Below are 15,186 nucleotides of genomic sequence, written 5' to 3'. Positions count from 1 at the left end.
AAGTGTACAGTACATTTTCTAAGACTCTGGGGGACCACTCGAAGAAGGTTCCTCTTCCACTCTTTGCTTCTTGCTGAAGAACCTGTCCATGGTCTGCTGCTTCATCCGCCTTTTCAGCACCTCCCTGAAAGGCGACATGACCGTCGTATCAAAAGTGTTCGCAAGGTCATGTGCCACGTGCTTGTTAGGGTGGTGCCGCTGTGCAAAAGCCTGCACATCCTTCCACTTCATGCAAATGTCCCTCAGTTCTTTGGAGGACAGCCGTTCCTCAGTTGCTTCCTCCTCTTCCAGCGAGGTCTGCTCCTGCGCAGCCTCTGCCTGCAGTTCGACCAGCTCCTGGGTGGTCAGCTCATGGTCGTGCTCCTCCACCAGCTCGCAGATGTCCTCCTCTGTGACCTCCAGGCCCATGGTCCTCCCCAAGGCAACAATGTCCTGCACCACTGTTGACTCTGGTGCATCAGAGTCACTTGGTGCCACACAGTCCGGCCACAGGCTGCGCCAAGTGCAATTCAAATTTCTCTGGCTGATCCCGTTCCAGGCCGTGGTGATCATCTTCAAGCAGGTGACGATGTCGAAGTGGTCCTTCCAGAATTCCCGCAGGGTGATGGTGGTGCAATCAGTCACCTCGAAGCATCGCCTGAAAAGTTCCTTGGTGTAGAGTTTTTTGAAATTGGCAATGACCTGCTGATCCATCGGCTGGAGCAGTGGCGTGGTGTTAGGCGGCAGGAACATGATGCTGATGAAGCTGAACTCCTTCAACAAGTCCTCCTCAAGGCCTTTAGGATGAGCAGGAGCATTGTCCATCAGAAGCAAAGCCTTCAGCGGCAGGTCGTTGTCCAGCAGGTACTGTCTGACAGCAGGGCCAAAAGCAAGATTGACCCAGTCCACAAACAGCACACGTGTGACCCAAGCCTTACTGTTGGATCGCCACATGACACTCAGCTGCTCCTTGTCGACCTTGTGTTTCTTGAAGGCCCGTGGGTTCTCTGAGTGGTACACCAGCAGGGGCTTGATCTTCAGGTCGCCGCTTGCGTTGGCACAGAAGAGCAGGATCAGACGGTCCTTCATGGGCTTGTGGCCAGGCAACTTGGCCTCCTCCTGTGTGATGAAAGTCCTTTTGGGCATCCTCTTCCAAAACAGCCCGGTCTCGTCGCAGTTGAAGACCTGCTGTGGAACGTAGCCCTCCGTCTTCACAGCCTCCAGAAACTCCGCTGCAAAGTCTTCAGCCGCAGGAACATCAGAACTGGCAGCCTCTCCATGCCTGACCACGCTGTGGATTCCAGATCTTGCCCAGAACCAACCTCTGCTTGCCTTGAAGACTTCTGGCTCGCCTGAGGTTCCTGGCTGTTCCCGGACGAGGTCTGCGTGCAAGGCCTTGGCCTTCTCACAAATGACGGCCTCAGTCACTGTGTCCCCTGTGGCTGGGCGGTTCTTCACAATCCTGGTGACTCCCTTGGCTGCGTCAGTCGCAAGGATCTTCTCCCTCATCTTCAGGATGGTCCCGATGGTCGATGGGTTCCTGCCGTACTCCCTGGTGAGGTCTGTCACACGCATTCCACCGTCGTGCTTCCGGATGATCTCCTTCTTCATTTCCAGCGTCACCTTCTCCTTCTTCCTCTCGCCGGCCTCTGCAGCAGCAGTCTTCTTGGGTCCCATGGCAGCACAGCTTCTACCTTCGTAAACTCAGGGAAAAAAAATCAGTGCTTCACACCCCAAAAATTCAAAAGCACCCAGCCACCCACCACACAGAAATTCAAAACCAGAACCAAGTCCTTGAATTCCAAACACCCAACCCAAAATCCAAAACCCCCCAAAAAAGTTTTAAAAGTTTAACTTACAAAATGGCTGCAAATCACCAAAGTCTTCAAAATCCTCAAATGGCTGCAAAAGAAGTTTTGGAAAAGCTTTAAAAATCACCAAAGTCTTCAAAAACCTCAACTGTTCCCCCAGCCACCCACCCACCACACAGAAATTGCAAACCCCTCCCCAACTGTTGCAAACCCCTCCCCAACTGTTCCCCCAGCCGCCCACCACACAGAAATTCAAACCCAGAATTTTTTTTTAAAAAAAAACATGGCCCAATGGTCACAGAAAATCATAAAAATGCAGGAAAAAACCACACAAGCTCCCAGATTCCTGCAAACCCCTCCCCAACTGTTCCCCCAGCCACCCACCACGCAGAAATTCAAACCCAGGATTATTTTTTAAAAAACACAACATGGCCCAATGGTCACAGAAAATCATAAAAATGCAGAAAAAACCACACAAGCTCCCAGATTCCTGCAACCCCCTCCCCAACTGTTCCCCCAGCCACCCACCACACAGAAATTCAAACCCAGAATTTTTTTTTTTAAAAAAAACATGGCCCAATGGTCACAGAAAATCATAAAAATGCAGAAAAAAACCACACAAGCTCCCAGATTCTTGCAAACCCCTCCCCAACTGTTCCCCCAGCCACCCACCACACAGAAATTCAAACCCAGAATTTTTTTTAAAAAAAACAACATGGCCCAATGGTCACAGAAAATCATAAAAATTAAAAAAAAACCACACAAGCTTCCAGATTCTTGCAAACCTCTCCCCAACACCAAGTCCTTGAATTCCAAACACCCCAACCCAAAATCCAACCCCCCCAAAAAAAGTTTTAAAAGTTTAACTTACCAAATGGCTGTAAAAGAAGTTTTGGAAAAGCTTCAAAAATCAGCAAAGTCCTCAAAAACCTCAAAAAAGGCTACCACACCACGTGCTATGTGTTGCTCCTCGAAGTCAAGTCGCAACTGCACCTCTTCAAGCAATGCACCCTGGGTATTAATGGTTTTACGAAAAAGGAAACAAACTTGCAAGACGTTTTTGTCTTGCGAAGCAAGCCCATAGGGAAATTCGTCTTGCGAAGCGGCTCAAAAAACGGAAAACCCTTTCGTCTAGCGAGTTTTTCGTCTTGCGAGGCATTCGTCTTGCAGGGCACCACTGTAGTTACTGTGGGGTATAGGTGTGGTATAAAGCCAGTCAGATACAGATATTATATTTAACAAGGTATTCATATTTGTTTATTAAAATATTATTAAGTGCACAAGCTTATCTGCTTACCATAGTACCGTATTTTAAATGATCAAATGCCTTGTTAACTTGTTACTGTCAGTTTAAATTCTACCAGCTTCCATTCAGCTATTAATGCTGAACTAAGACATCTTTAAGGAAGCAGTTAGTTACCGTGTTAAAACACTTTAGCCAAATTTCCCTCTTATTTTTTCCATCGCAGATAAGTCTCACCATAACCTTGCGCCCACTTTCCCAAAGCCAGACGCCTCACTTGGCCAGCTTTGGGAAGACAGCACAAGGACTGGGGGTAGGGGTGGGGTGTTGTTGAATTATGGCCTCTCTCCCCCCCCCCCCCAACACAACAAGGCAGTGTGTGGTCTGCAGGTTTTGTGTCAAAGTACTGTTGTAGCCCACTTGGTATGGGAAGTGTACTACGTGAAACACCTTGAACTTCACTTGTTAAAGTCCTATAGTATCTATTAACATTAAGAAGGTGATTGAAAGCACAGCCCTAACTGTTCATTCAGAAGACCAATTGATTTCAGTGGGGCTCACTACATAGTAAATGTAATTAGGACTTATTTGATGCACAGAATAATAATCATGAACATTAAATTTTGACATTATTGCCTCCCCATTCTCCGTGGTGCATTAAAAGGACATATCTAATTTCTCTGGTATTGCTCTGTTAAAGAAAATACTAAGATACAGTGCTCCATATCACAGAAAGTGTAATGGGCCATGCATTGATGAAACATGACATAACATTACTCTAAGCAATAGGTCAGAAATAAAACATTATTGAATCCGATATTCTGTCTATCTTAGCTGGAGTCAGTAGCTATCACCATCTGTGAAATGCTCACCACTTATAAAGAAGAGTCATTGAAAGCAGTGAGCATTTCACAGATGGTGAAAGTTAGGAGCCATTTGAGATGCTCCAGACTAGGAAGGCTATCTTACATTACATTTAAGTCCATTGCTTGTCCTGAGAATTTTATCAGAGCTTTGCTGCCAATTCAAATCATTTACAGGCACAGTATGAACACAAGAAGAGGAGACTAGAATAGACATAAGGCAGTTGAATATATATTTTGGTATAACAGTCTTGTATGTAGACCTGAAAGCCCAAGAATTACAAAAGAACATAAGAACAGCTCTGCTGGATCAGGCCAGTGGCCCTGAAAGCCAGTGCATTTCCTCACCACTATATAGCTAAACAGTAAATCAGGCAGGGGTGCCAACTTGCCCTCAAGATTGTGGGTGCCCACTGCCACAACGTGGACGTGTGACATCCCACTCACATGCCTGCAGTAGGAAAGAGCTGCTCATCTTCCTCTCTGCAACCAGTGAGGCACCCTGCCTCATCATCCGAGGCCCCCCCCCCAAAAAGGGTAATTTGCTCGCTGGCTGTGGAGGCTGGAGCTGAACTTATTTGCTCTCAGAGGTAGTGCCGCTGCCACCTGACGGCTTTTCTCATGGATTTTGCGGGTGTCCGGCACCCACAATTATATTATTGTTTGTGCCCAAGCACCCACAGCCCCTTGGAGTTGGCTCCTATGATGTCAGGAATGGAAAACTTGTAGTCCTCCAATTGTCATTGAATTCCAATTCCCTTCAGCCCCAGCCTGTGAAGCCATTGATGAGGATGATGGTCCAACAACTTCTGCAATGCCACAGGTTCCCATCCCTACAATTTTATTTTATTTTTAAAGCATCTTCTATAAACTTGCATGTGCTGTACAGTACCCACCTCCCCACTCCCAGAATTCATTTTAAACAACCAGGAATCATGTTGCCATTACAGAACAGAATTTAATGCTATAGAATTTAAGTGAAGGAATCCAATGGTATTTACTCATTATGTAAACAAACAATAACACAACTCTCTCGCTGCTCAGGCAACCAATAAGGTAAAAGTTACTTGTATATTATTTTGTGGGTACTAGTTTTGTGAAATGCTCAATATGGAGGCCAAATGGCTGAAATATTGGGAAATTTTGGAACAAGATGGAGATAGACTGAAATTACAGAGTTTTGAAAAATTAAAAAATAAAGTGCGAGACTGGCTTCATTATTATCAGATAATGGAGGCATATAATTTGGACAAGAAAATTGGCTTCCAGGTGGAAAAATCAAAATTAGAAACAGAACTGTTAGAACCCAAAACTAAGAATTTGTCAATAATGTATAACTTGCTGTTGAAATGGAATACTCAGGATGAAACGGTGAAATCTGCTATGATTAAATGGGCACAAGATGTTGGACATAACATAATGATGGCTGACTGGGAACAGTTATGGACCACAGGTATGAAGTTTATGGCATGCAATGCCTTAAGAGAGAATATTATGAAAATGATATACAGGTGGTACATGACCCCAGTCAAGCTTGCAAAAATCTATCATTTGCCCGATAATAAATGTTGGAAATGTAAAGAAACTGAAGGTACATTCTTTCACCTTTGGTGGACGTGCCCAAGGATTAAGGCTTTCTGGGAGATGATATATAATGAATTGAAAAAGGTATTTAAATATACCTTCTTGAAGAAACCAGAGGCCTTTCTCCTGGGCATAGTCGGCCAATTGGTGCCAAAGAAGGATAGAACTTTTTTTATGTATGCAACAACAGCAGCAAGAATACTCATTGCGAAGTATTGGAAGACACAAGACCTACCCACTCTGGAAGAATGGCAGATGAAGGTGAAGGACTATATGGAACTGGTGGAAATGACTGGCAGAATCCGAGACCAGGGAGAAGAGTCGGTGGAAGAAGATTGGAAGAAATTTAAAGACTATCTACAGAAATATTGTAAAATTAATGAATGTTAGAATGTCCGGGAAACAAGCTAATGAAAAATAAGTAATGGAAAGATTGAGTTGTTTTTAACCATTTTTATTTTGTATTTTCTTCTTTTTTATTTTTATTTTGTAATATTTTGAAAATCTTAATAAATATCTTATAAAAAAAATAGTTTTGTGAAATGCTGTCTCATTTACTAACCCATTATAAGCAGAATAAATGAAGCAGGGAAGCTTTTTAAATGCAGTGGTACCTCGGGTTAAGTACTTAATTCGTTCTGGGGCCTCCCGCTGCTGCTGCGCCGCTGGAGCACGATTTGTGTTCTCATCCTAAAGCAAAGTTCTTAACCTGATGTCAGGGAACTGACATCGGAGCTAGAGGCGGAGGGGAGGCTCTCAAATGAAGCTGGAGAAGGGCCCAGCAGGGAGAGAGGCAGCTCAGCAGATGGGGAAGCAAATCAGCGCAACACCAGAGATAAAGAGGGGCAGATGGGGGAATCGGCGAGAGGGCTCCAGGACTCTTCACCGGACACCAGCGGGGAGAGCACGGGTCCTCCGCTACCCACGCCCTCCCTGCTCAGAAGGCTTCCGCGCAGGGAGAGTAGGAGGAGACTTGGCGTCAAACAACTTTTATGTTGGAAAAGGTTTAAGAAACGCCCACTGACGGATTCTGCTAGCGACTGAGGCAGCCACGAAGTGAAGGGCTGTCCAGACAGAAAGGTTTAACAAGGCAACATAGCCAGGAGAGGCGGCAACTTACGCACGAGCAACCCATACTCATTACACCTGAGGTACTATTTCTGGGTTAGCGGAGTCTGTAACCTGAAGCGTCTGTAACCCGAGGTACCACTGTATAGCTCTACGTTCCACTTGACTATTTTAGGCATTGTACAGCTAACAGACAAGCTAAAAGAACTGCTCCTGTGGATGTTGCAATTTTTAAAGCTGGGTAACAAATAATGGAAATGTCCTAAGCAGGAACCTAGAGCCCAGAAAAGCTTCCACAAGGCTTCTCTCAACACATCAAATACTGCACTTATACCCACAAGCAAATTTGAAGCAGTGGAGCAGACAGAAAACTGCACCTACCTGTAAAAGAATTATAATACGTCTGGAATACTTCTTGCAGAATACTTTATTGGTCATGGCATTTCAGTGGTTTTCCATACATTTGAGACACAGGAGGACAAAAGCATAGCATTGCTAAGAATATAGTTCCTGATTTTCTTGACACTCACTGTAACTCTTAGTACAATTTCATATTTTCCAGAAAGCCACCTAACTGCTTTCAATTTGCATATTTAATAGTCAATATTATGTAAAGTTGATCATTATGTGGTAGACTTATTGAAGGGGTACATCATAGGTCAATAGTTTGATGGAAATTGCTAATGAGATTTTTTGGGGGGGGTGTTGTGCAGCAGTTTTCTTATTGAAATCCTCCCCTCTTTCAAGCGGCACCTGTTGATTACCCATGTAATAAGATCCTCTGTTCAGTACACTTCCCTCTGTTGGTGGGAAATGGCAAAACCACAGAACTAGCTGTGCTCTACAAACATCAGAGTTCCCCTTAGAAACCATGCTTTCCAGATCAGTGGTGGATCCCTACAACCTAAATAAATATGGATAAAAAATAACCTTGCTCTGTTGTTTATTGAGCTGCTTCAATTTGGCAGGGGTTGGGAGGGAAGACAATGGATTCTGGATATTAACATGTAGATAATACTGAGTTCTAGAGAACACAAGTAAGTACAAAAATAGCTTGAATATTCCTGGGTGAAATATCTGTGGCATTTGCAGGAGGGCTGAATGTTAGGATCAAACTAGATGTGACACTAAACAAATAATTAGTAACAACATCTCTGTCTGTGTTCAGAGCATAGCAGTACAGACTCCTCAATTTCATCTTGACTGTTGTGCACAGGGAGGTTTAAGTTTTTTCCCTCATGACACAGTCCGAACAAAAAATCCCCCTCCTCTACACAACTACTGGACCCATAAATGGGATTTTTCTCAGGCACACCGGGGGGGGGGGGGAAGGTGAAGCCTTCCTTACCAGTACACTTCAGTCATGACAAAAATAACCTCCCTCCATCATCTATTAATTTTTTAACAACACACAAACATAGTTGGGCTCTGGGACTAGTTGATACACAAGAGAAGACCTGTGGGAAGTGCTGTGCTGTTTCCAGGCACACTCCTGGTTTACTATCAAAGGGAGATGTTTGTGATGGGTAGAAATGGTGTTCATGTGTTTGTAACATTTGCAGGGATGTTGTAAGCAAGGCTGTGCCCATTCTTATGATGGCATTGTCACCTTTTCAAGATTCCTCCACCATGGAAACTGAGGCAACAGTGACCCAGGTTCTAGAGCTTGAGTTGAAGGTACATGACACAGCAATGTTGCTGAACCCAAGGAGATCAGGAGTGTGCCTGGATAAGATACCACTGTTTGGTACACTACCTGGCATTTTATGAAATAAAGGTGGGTTATAAATGAAGATAGATAATTAACTACCATCCACTGAGTGGCATCTTCATATAAGCCTGGCAAAGAGATTTGTAAGGCAATTATCTCATGTGTGAACCAGCCATTTAATAAATTCTAAATCCTGGATATTTATTTAATACTACCCTACATGGCAACTGCATTGCAAAACTGCTTTTACATAAGAGCTGCTCCACACAGTAAACTTGGTGTATGAGCTCAGTGCACAGGTTAGCCACTGCCCTCCGCCACCATCGTGTGGTTTGTCTCCAGAGCGCTGCTACTTAGTCCAAACAGCAGTCTGACATCCCAGTGTTCGGATGAGCCAGATGGTGGGACTAATAAATGTAACAAACCAATACACATGAATGGCTGCACTTAATTGGGTCCTGAATAAACTTTCAATATCAGAATCCTATCTTGTATCTTGCTGATGAAACACCAGCAAAATCCCCAAGGAACTAATGAGAACTCCAGTTTGCAGAGTTGATGAAAACATGCTTCCCTAGAGAAAACAATGTTGATGACAATGTTGCTATTATGTTCTTGCAGAATTAGAAGTTTGCCCACCTATTATCCTTACTGTATAAGCAGCTGGAATTATCTGCTCCTTGTGTGAAAGCCCAATGTAATGCCATAGATATGTTTAGTTTCAGGAGATGTGCATAAAACCTGGAATTCGGATTGTGGGTTTCTCTACCTTTTAAAACTCTTTGGCAGCTAGCCAGACTCCAACAGAGCAGATAAAATCAGAGCACCAACCCTGTGGAATCCAGGGGACCATGACAATGGAGCATCATCAGAGTCCCAGAATAGGTCTAACCAATGGCGTTTCAAACCATAATAAACTGCTAATTTTGCAGTGAATTGAACACTCACCACTCATCTTACTTCTCACCACCATTCCAGAGAAAACATGAAAACCAGACAGAATTGGAATATAATTTGCTGTCAGAGCATCAGCTCAGTGCATTAGTGTATTCATTTCAGCGCATACACCACACTGATCCCTATCTTAAACTGGGATTAGGAGGACCAGCATGGCTGGCACAGTTAGTGCTGGCATCATGAGCAGGCAATGGACATCTGTCAAAGCCCATACCCCTACAGGGGCCCATTGTCAACCTCTTCAGCTGCCCGGCCTTGCTGCTTCTCTGCTTTGCTATTCTTTCCCCTCAAAGCAAGGGAGCAGTGAGAAGAGTGAGAAGATGGAGCAGCATCGTCTGCTTGCCTTGCCTTCTCCCCCTCTGGGCAACTGTGCTGATTGTGCCAAAGGACGAAGGACTATAGCTCACTGGTAGACAATCTGATTTGCATGCAGAAGGTCTAGGTTCTAGGAAAGACTCCATCTGAAACCCTGGAGAGCTGCTGCCAGTCAGTGTAGACAATGTTCTTAAAGAGAAAGGGAGGCAAATGGGCCTGTTCAGTGACAGGTCTCCCTGAAAGCATCTTGCCTAAGGGCCCTCCAAAATCTGGTGCGAGTTCTGGACACAGTCCAAGCAAGGAATTGCTGCAGGAGTTTTTATGTGAAAACTCATGCAGCCTTATACGGTACTTCAGGGTTGGGAAAAATACTTTCTGCACTTCTGCTTTGTCAGGGTCAGTTAATAGACATCCAACAATGAATGTAAAAGAGAAACCTTTTACTGGTTGCTACTACTTCAAGCTGCATGTATGAATGTTTCACATTCTCTCTTATACAGTATGCTAGTTTTCTGTGTGTAGTGACTTTTGGGTTAGATGGGGAGAAGTATTCTCACCTGCGGCCTGACGTCCAGGAAAAGCATTTTCACTTGATAAATATGGGTAGGTCATCAATTATACAAACTGTAAGTTATCATCTGGATGCAATCTGAAATACCACAAAACAGATTAGGAATTTCTGGAAACACCAAAGAAATGCACACACCCCACACCCACACTTGTAAAAATTACCATAAAATGTTCATTACATTGCATTACTGAAATAAACTTTGAACTGTTTGCATATTGTTACATGAAAAGGAGTTTGCAAATGTTCCCGAAAAATTGCCTCCATATTTTGTGAGGAAAATAAACGTGTTTGGGCTGCATTCTGCAAATCTGACAAATTGCAATTGAATGGGTTTATTACTAAGTTGATTAAAATATTCCAAAACACAAAACATGCAGGAAGGGGAGAGAATACAAGCCTGGGCAAAATTCTCACAGATCCTCAGATTATCGGCCTTTGTGTGGATATATAGAAAATCTTCACACCTTTTGGCTGGCAGCACATAGAACCACCCACATTAACCAGCCCTTCATTCCTGACAGAATAAAGATGACTCACCAATGCCTCTCATTGACTATTTGCATATCAAACAAGCTAGATAGAAAAAGTGAAATAAAAAGCTCCATGTGTCATTGGATTGCATTTTATAGTAATTTTTGTTTTTATTTCCTGCATCTTTTAATGCTGATAGTGCATTATTCTAAATTAATTTTATTAGTTTTACATTTATTAGTTTTATTATTTTTACAAAAGCAGCTTAAAGCAATGTACAGTAAAGACATACATTAAAATCAGCATAAAACAAAACCAAGAAACAGCTAAAAGACAACCATAGTTTTAAAAAACAGGATTAAAACAGTTCTCACCTGGGGTCTCCTGGTTTTCCTGGTGCACTCCAGATGTCAGGTGAAGGGTTTGAATCTCCAGGTGGGTGAAAGCACTTTTAAAAACATTTAAAAGTCCTGAAGGAGGAAGCTGATTTTCTAGATCCATTTCAATTGGGGTATGGTCCCGTTTTGGCACAAAAACAGCTTTGGTTACCCTGTATAATGATCTCTGTTGAGAGAGAGAAACAGGAATGAGCCACTATTAATTCTCATGGACCTCCCAGTGGCTTTTGATACCATCAACCATGGTATCCTTCTGGAGCAGCTGTCCAGGTTGTGGGTTGGCAGCACTGCTTTGCAATGGTTACAGTACTATTTGGTTGGCTGCTTCCAGAAGGTGATGCTTGGGGAGTGCTATTTGGCCCCATGGAGTCTTCAATGTGGGGTTCCTCAGAGTTTGATTTTATCTCCTATGCTGTTTAACATCTACATGTGGCCATCCATTGTCAGGGACTGACTGGATGAAGAGGAGTGGTGGGAGGCACCAGTCGGGGAACTCCCAAGGGAAACCCCAGAGGGGGAAGTGCTCGTAGCTAGGGGATTGGTGGTGGAACACTGAGGAGAGGTCAGAGGGAGAATAGTGGGAGGAAGGGATGGATGCTGAAGGGGCAACAGGGTTTATTGAGCAGGAAGAACCACTGACAGGGAGCAGTTCAGACTCCAAGGCTGAAGTGGACGGGCCTCCCCTCCTGCTTGGTCTCCAAGAAGGCACTGAATAATGAGGAGGGCAGAACAGAGACCAGAGGTGCACAGACACAGTTTGAGACTGCTTGGGAAACATCCAGGAGAGGAAGAGTCTTAGAAAGGGTTGAAGGCAGGGACCTTTAGTCCTGGAAACTGCTCCATAGAGGCAGGACCTGCTGAGAAGTGTTGCTGTGTTGTCTGCTGTTTCCTTGAATAAAGAGTTAACTGACAAGAGTGTCTTGTGCCTTTCATACTGACCTGCATCTGACTCCAGCCCTGACATCCAGAGTTTTGGAATATGCTGTCAGCAATATGCAGATGGCACACAGCTCTCCTTCACTTTTACATCTCTAGGTGTGACAGTGGATGCACTGGACAGTTGTTTTGCCTTGGTAAGAATGGACTCGATGACAGCTAGTAAACTGAAGATCGATAACAATGAGGCACTGTTAGTGGGCAGTTCCCTAGACCGGATGAATGGATGGTTGCCTGCTTTTGATGGGGTTACACTCTCAAGCAGTTAGTACTTAGCTTGTGGGTACTTCTGGATCCATTGGTGTTGCTTGAGGCTCATGTGACCTCAGTGGTGCAGAGTGCCTTCCATCAGCTTTAAGCTGGTGGCCCAGCTGCACCCCATCTGGACAAGGATTGCCTAAGTTTTGTTGTCTATGTTCTTGTTGTCTCTAGTTTAGATTACTGCAACACATTAAATGTGAGGCTGCCTTTGAAGATGGTTCATCTGATGCCCTTCTTTGTGTGCTCCCTCCATGAGAGGTCTGGAGAGTGGCAGGCTGCCTTAGACCCTTAGTGATTATGTGCTGGCTGGCCTGATATCCAAATGCCTCACACCTGCTCCAGAAGCTGTTAACAGGATGGTGTGAGGCATGTTTACATCATGGGCCAGGTGAGATAGGCTAATAGAGCATAGATAATAAACCCTGCAGCTGCACTACTGCTGGCTGACACTCAGCCGTCAGCTGACCCAGAAGTGGGTCCTCCCTGCCAATACTTATCCCTGAAGCGCAGGCAGCAAGTCAAGTTAATAAAGCAAACCAAAAACTCTTGAGAGTCCTAAAGGGTTTAACCCTTTAGGATGTGCCAATAAGCAATGAAGAAGAATTGTACAAACCGAGTAACCCATCTCCTTGTAATACAAAATTCTTCCACAGTAGGTTTGTCCTACAGATGGCGCCAGATGAGAATTCCATGTGGGGAGCTCCTTTGGGAAGAAGGGCAGGATATAAATTTAATAAGTAAATAAATGCAGTGCATGCTCTGAAACACATGGTCCACCTCACAAAAAAGGTCATGCCTGCCCTTTCTGAAGTGGTAAAGAGCAGCCTCTAGTCCTTAAATGGCTCCATTAATTTCCCCTCCCCATGTCCTATGCCTGAAACTCCTTCCTAGAGCTTCTATGTGGAGCCAGTTTCCCATCTTCCTTCAAATCCCTTCCTAAATACCTTCTTTTCAGCGAAGCCTAGTTCCTTAGCTACTTTCCCTACCAATTCCCTTTTGTTACCTTTCAGTCCTTGCCTCTCCCATTTCTCCTCTTTCATTTTGTTTTTCCTGCCCTTTCCTCTTTTCTCTCTCTCGCCTTCCCTGCCATCAAAATGTATCTTTGAAGCCTCTTGGGGCAGGAACCTGTCCTTGCTACTTACTGTTACTCTGTAAAGCGCAATGTACGTTGATAGTGCTGTATAAATAAATAATCATAATAGCCCATTGCAGTAATTTAGCATCAGGGTTACATAAACAGCAGTTGCTGTGTCTGAACCTGAAAGAATCTGAATAAATTCTTAAAAGACATTGAATTAACAAAAAGCAAAATGTTGGGCATGAGCGTCAAACTACAAAAGACAATAGAGATCCATGATTAGATCTCTAGAGACAGTTGCATTTTTAGTTAAAAGTATACATAAGGGGCCCTGATTTTTACTGGAGCATCAGCAGTGCTCCCCCCCTTAAACTTCTCCCAGTGTTTTAATGATCTAAATCACTCCCTCTCTGACTATTTGGCCTGTAGGGGACAATACTATACTACATCCTCCTCTCCCAATGCCATAATTGGAGCAGAGAGAAAGAGGGAGGGGCTGCTTTCAACTAGGAACAGAAAAAGAAGAGGAGTTTGGATTTGATATCCCGCTTTATCACTACCTTAAGGAGTCTCAAAGCAGCTAACAATCTCCTTTCCCTTCCTCTCCCACAACAAACACTCTGTGAGGTGAGTGGGGCTGAGAGACTTCAGAGAAGTGTGACTAGCCCAAGGTCACACAGCAGCCGCATGTGGAGGAGCAGAGAATTGAACCGGGTTCACCAGATTAGGAGTCTACTCCTCTTAACCACTACACCACACTGGCTCTCTTCAGAAACTTCAGAAAGTCTGAGATTGTACAACAGATCTCTTGTGTAGTTTAGCCATGAGATGCCAGAATCTCCACTCTCATTAAAAAAAATAGTTCCTTTCTCTACATTTAAGATAAGGGACTCAGAAGCAAGATTATCTCTTTCAAGGTTTAAGGGGCCCCTTGACAAAGTGGCCTCCTGAGTGGGCTTATCTGGCAAAGAAAAGCAATAATAAATAATAATAAAACCCAACAACTGCCAGGGAGCAATGCTATGTCAAGGGCACTATGGGAAATTAAATGGCTGCCAGCTGCTGTAACCACCAAGTGTAGGGCACCCAGGGCAGACATCAGCACTGATGGGCTCTGCAGGGGCCCAGGTATCTGTCCATGTTTGCCAGGGTGCTGCTAATGCCAGGACAGGCATGCACCCAGGAACTTGCTTCTTCCACAGTAAGTCATCATCAGGAGGAAAAGAGACTGTTCCTCTAAGGTTTAAATGTATGTTATTTCTGGTACCTAAATGCAACAGAATCCAGCCATGTGGTTTAATGCTCCTTGACAATACACCTTGCTATAGTTTTATCAGGAACTACCGTCTGATTTGATTTTCCCTCACCACATCATTTTAGGTGAATATGGGTGAACATGAATGAATCCATTTTTATATTTCAGCAGGTAGTTGCAACTATTATTATTCTTCTTTTCAAATGTATTGGGCAAAATATTCATACTGAGTATGAATATACACTGAAGTGTCTGTAACCCAAGGTACAACCGTATTTATATTTTTGAGCTTCTCAGCAGATACTATATTTCCTCTTCTCATCAGTCTTCACAACAATATGGAGATAAAGGTAAGGTAAAGGGACCCCTGACCATTAGGTCCAGTCGTGGCTGACTCTGGGGTTGCAGCGCTCATCTCGCTTTACTGGCTGAGGGAGCCGGCATACAGCTTCCGGGTCATGTGGCCAGCATGACTAAGCCGCTTCTGGCGAACCAGAACAGCGCACGGAAACGCCGTTTACCTTCCCGCCGGAGTGGTGCTATTAAATCTACTTGCACTTTGACGTGCTTTCGAACTGCTAGGTTGGCAGGAGCAGGGACCGAGCAACGGGAGCTCACCCCGTTGCAGGAATTCGAACCGCCAACCTTCTGATCGGCAAGTCCTAGGCTCTGTGGTTTAACCCAC

General features: G+C 44.2%; 1 protein-coding gene across 1 annotated transcript in view; it reads left to right on the top strand.

Annotated features, from left to right (window-relative positions):
* LOC308482289 (NXPE family member 3-like) overlaps positions 1-15,186 on the top strand; it is a 60,027-nt gene that overhangs the window by 13,502 nt on the left and 31,339 nt on the right. The gene's annotated exons all lie outside the window — the stretch shown is intronic.

This window comes from Podarcis pityusensis (genome assembly GCF_964106645.2).
Source record: "Podarcis pityusensis genome assembly, chromosome: 7".
Taxonomy (NCBI): domain Eukaryota; kingdom Metazoa; phylum Chordata; class Lepidosauria; order Squamata; family Lacertidae; genus Podarcis; species Podarcis pityusensis.
The sequence above is the reverse complement of the archived record's forward strand: the minus strand, read 5'-3'. Positions and strand labels throughout refer to the sequence as shown.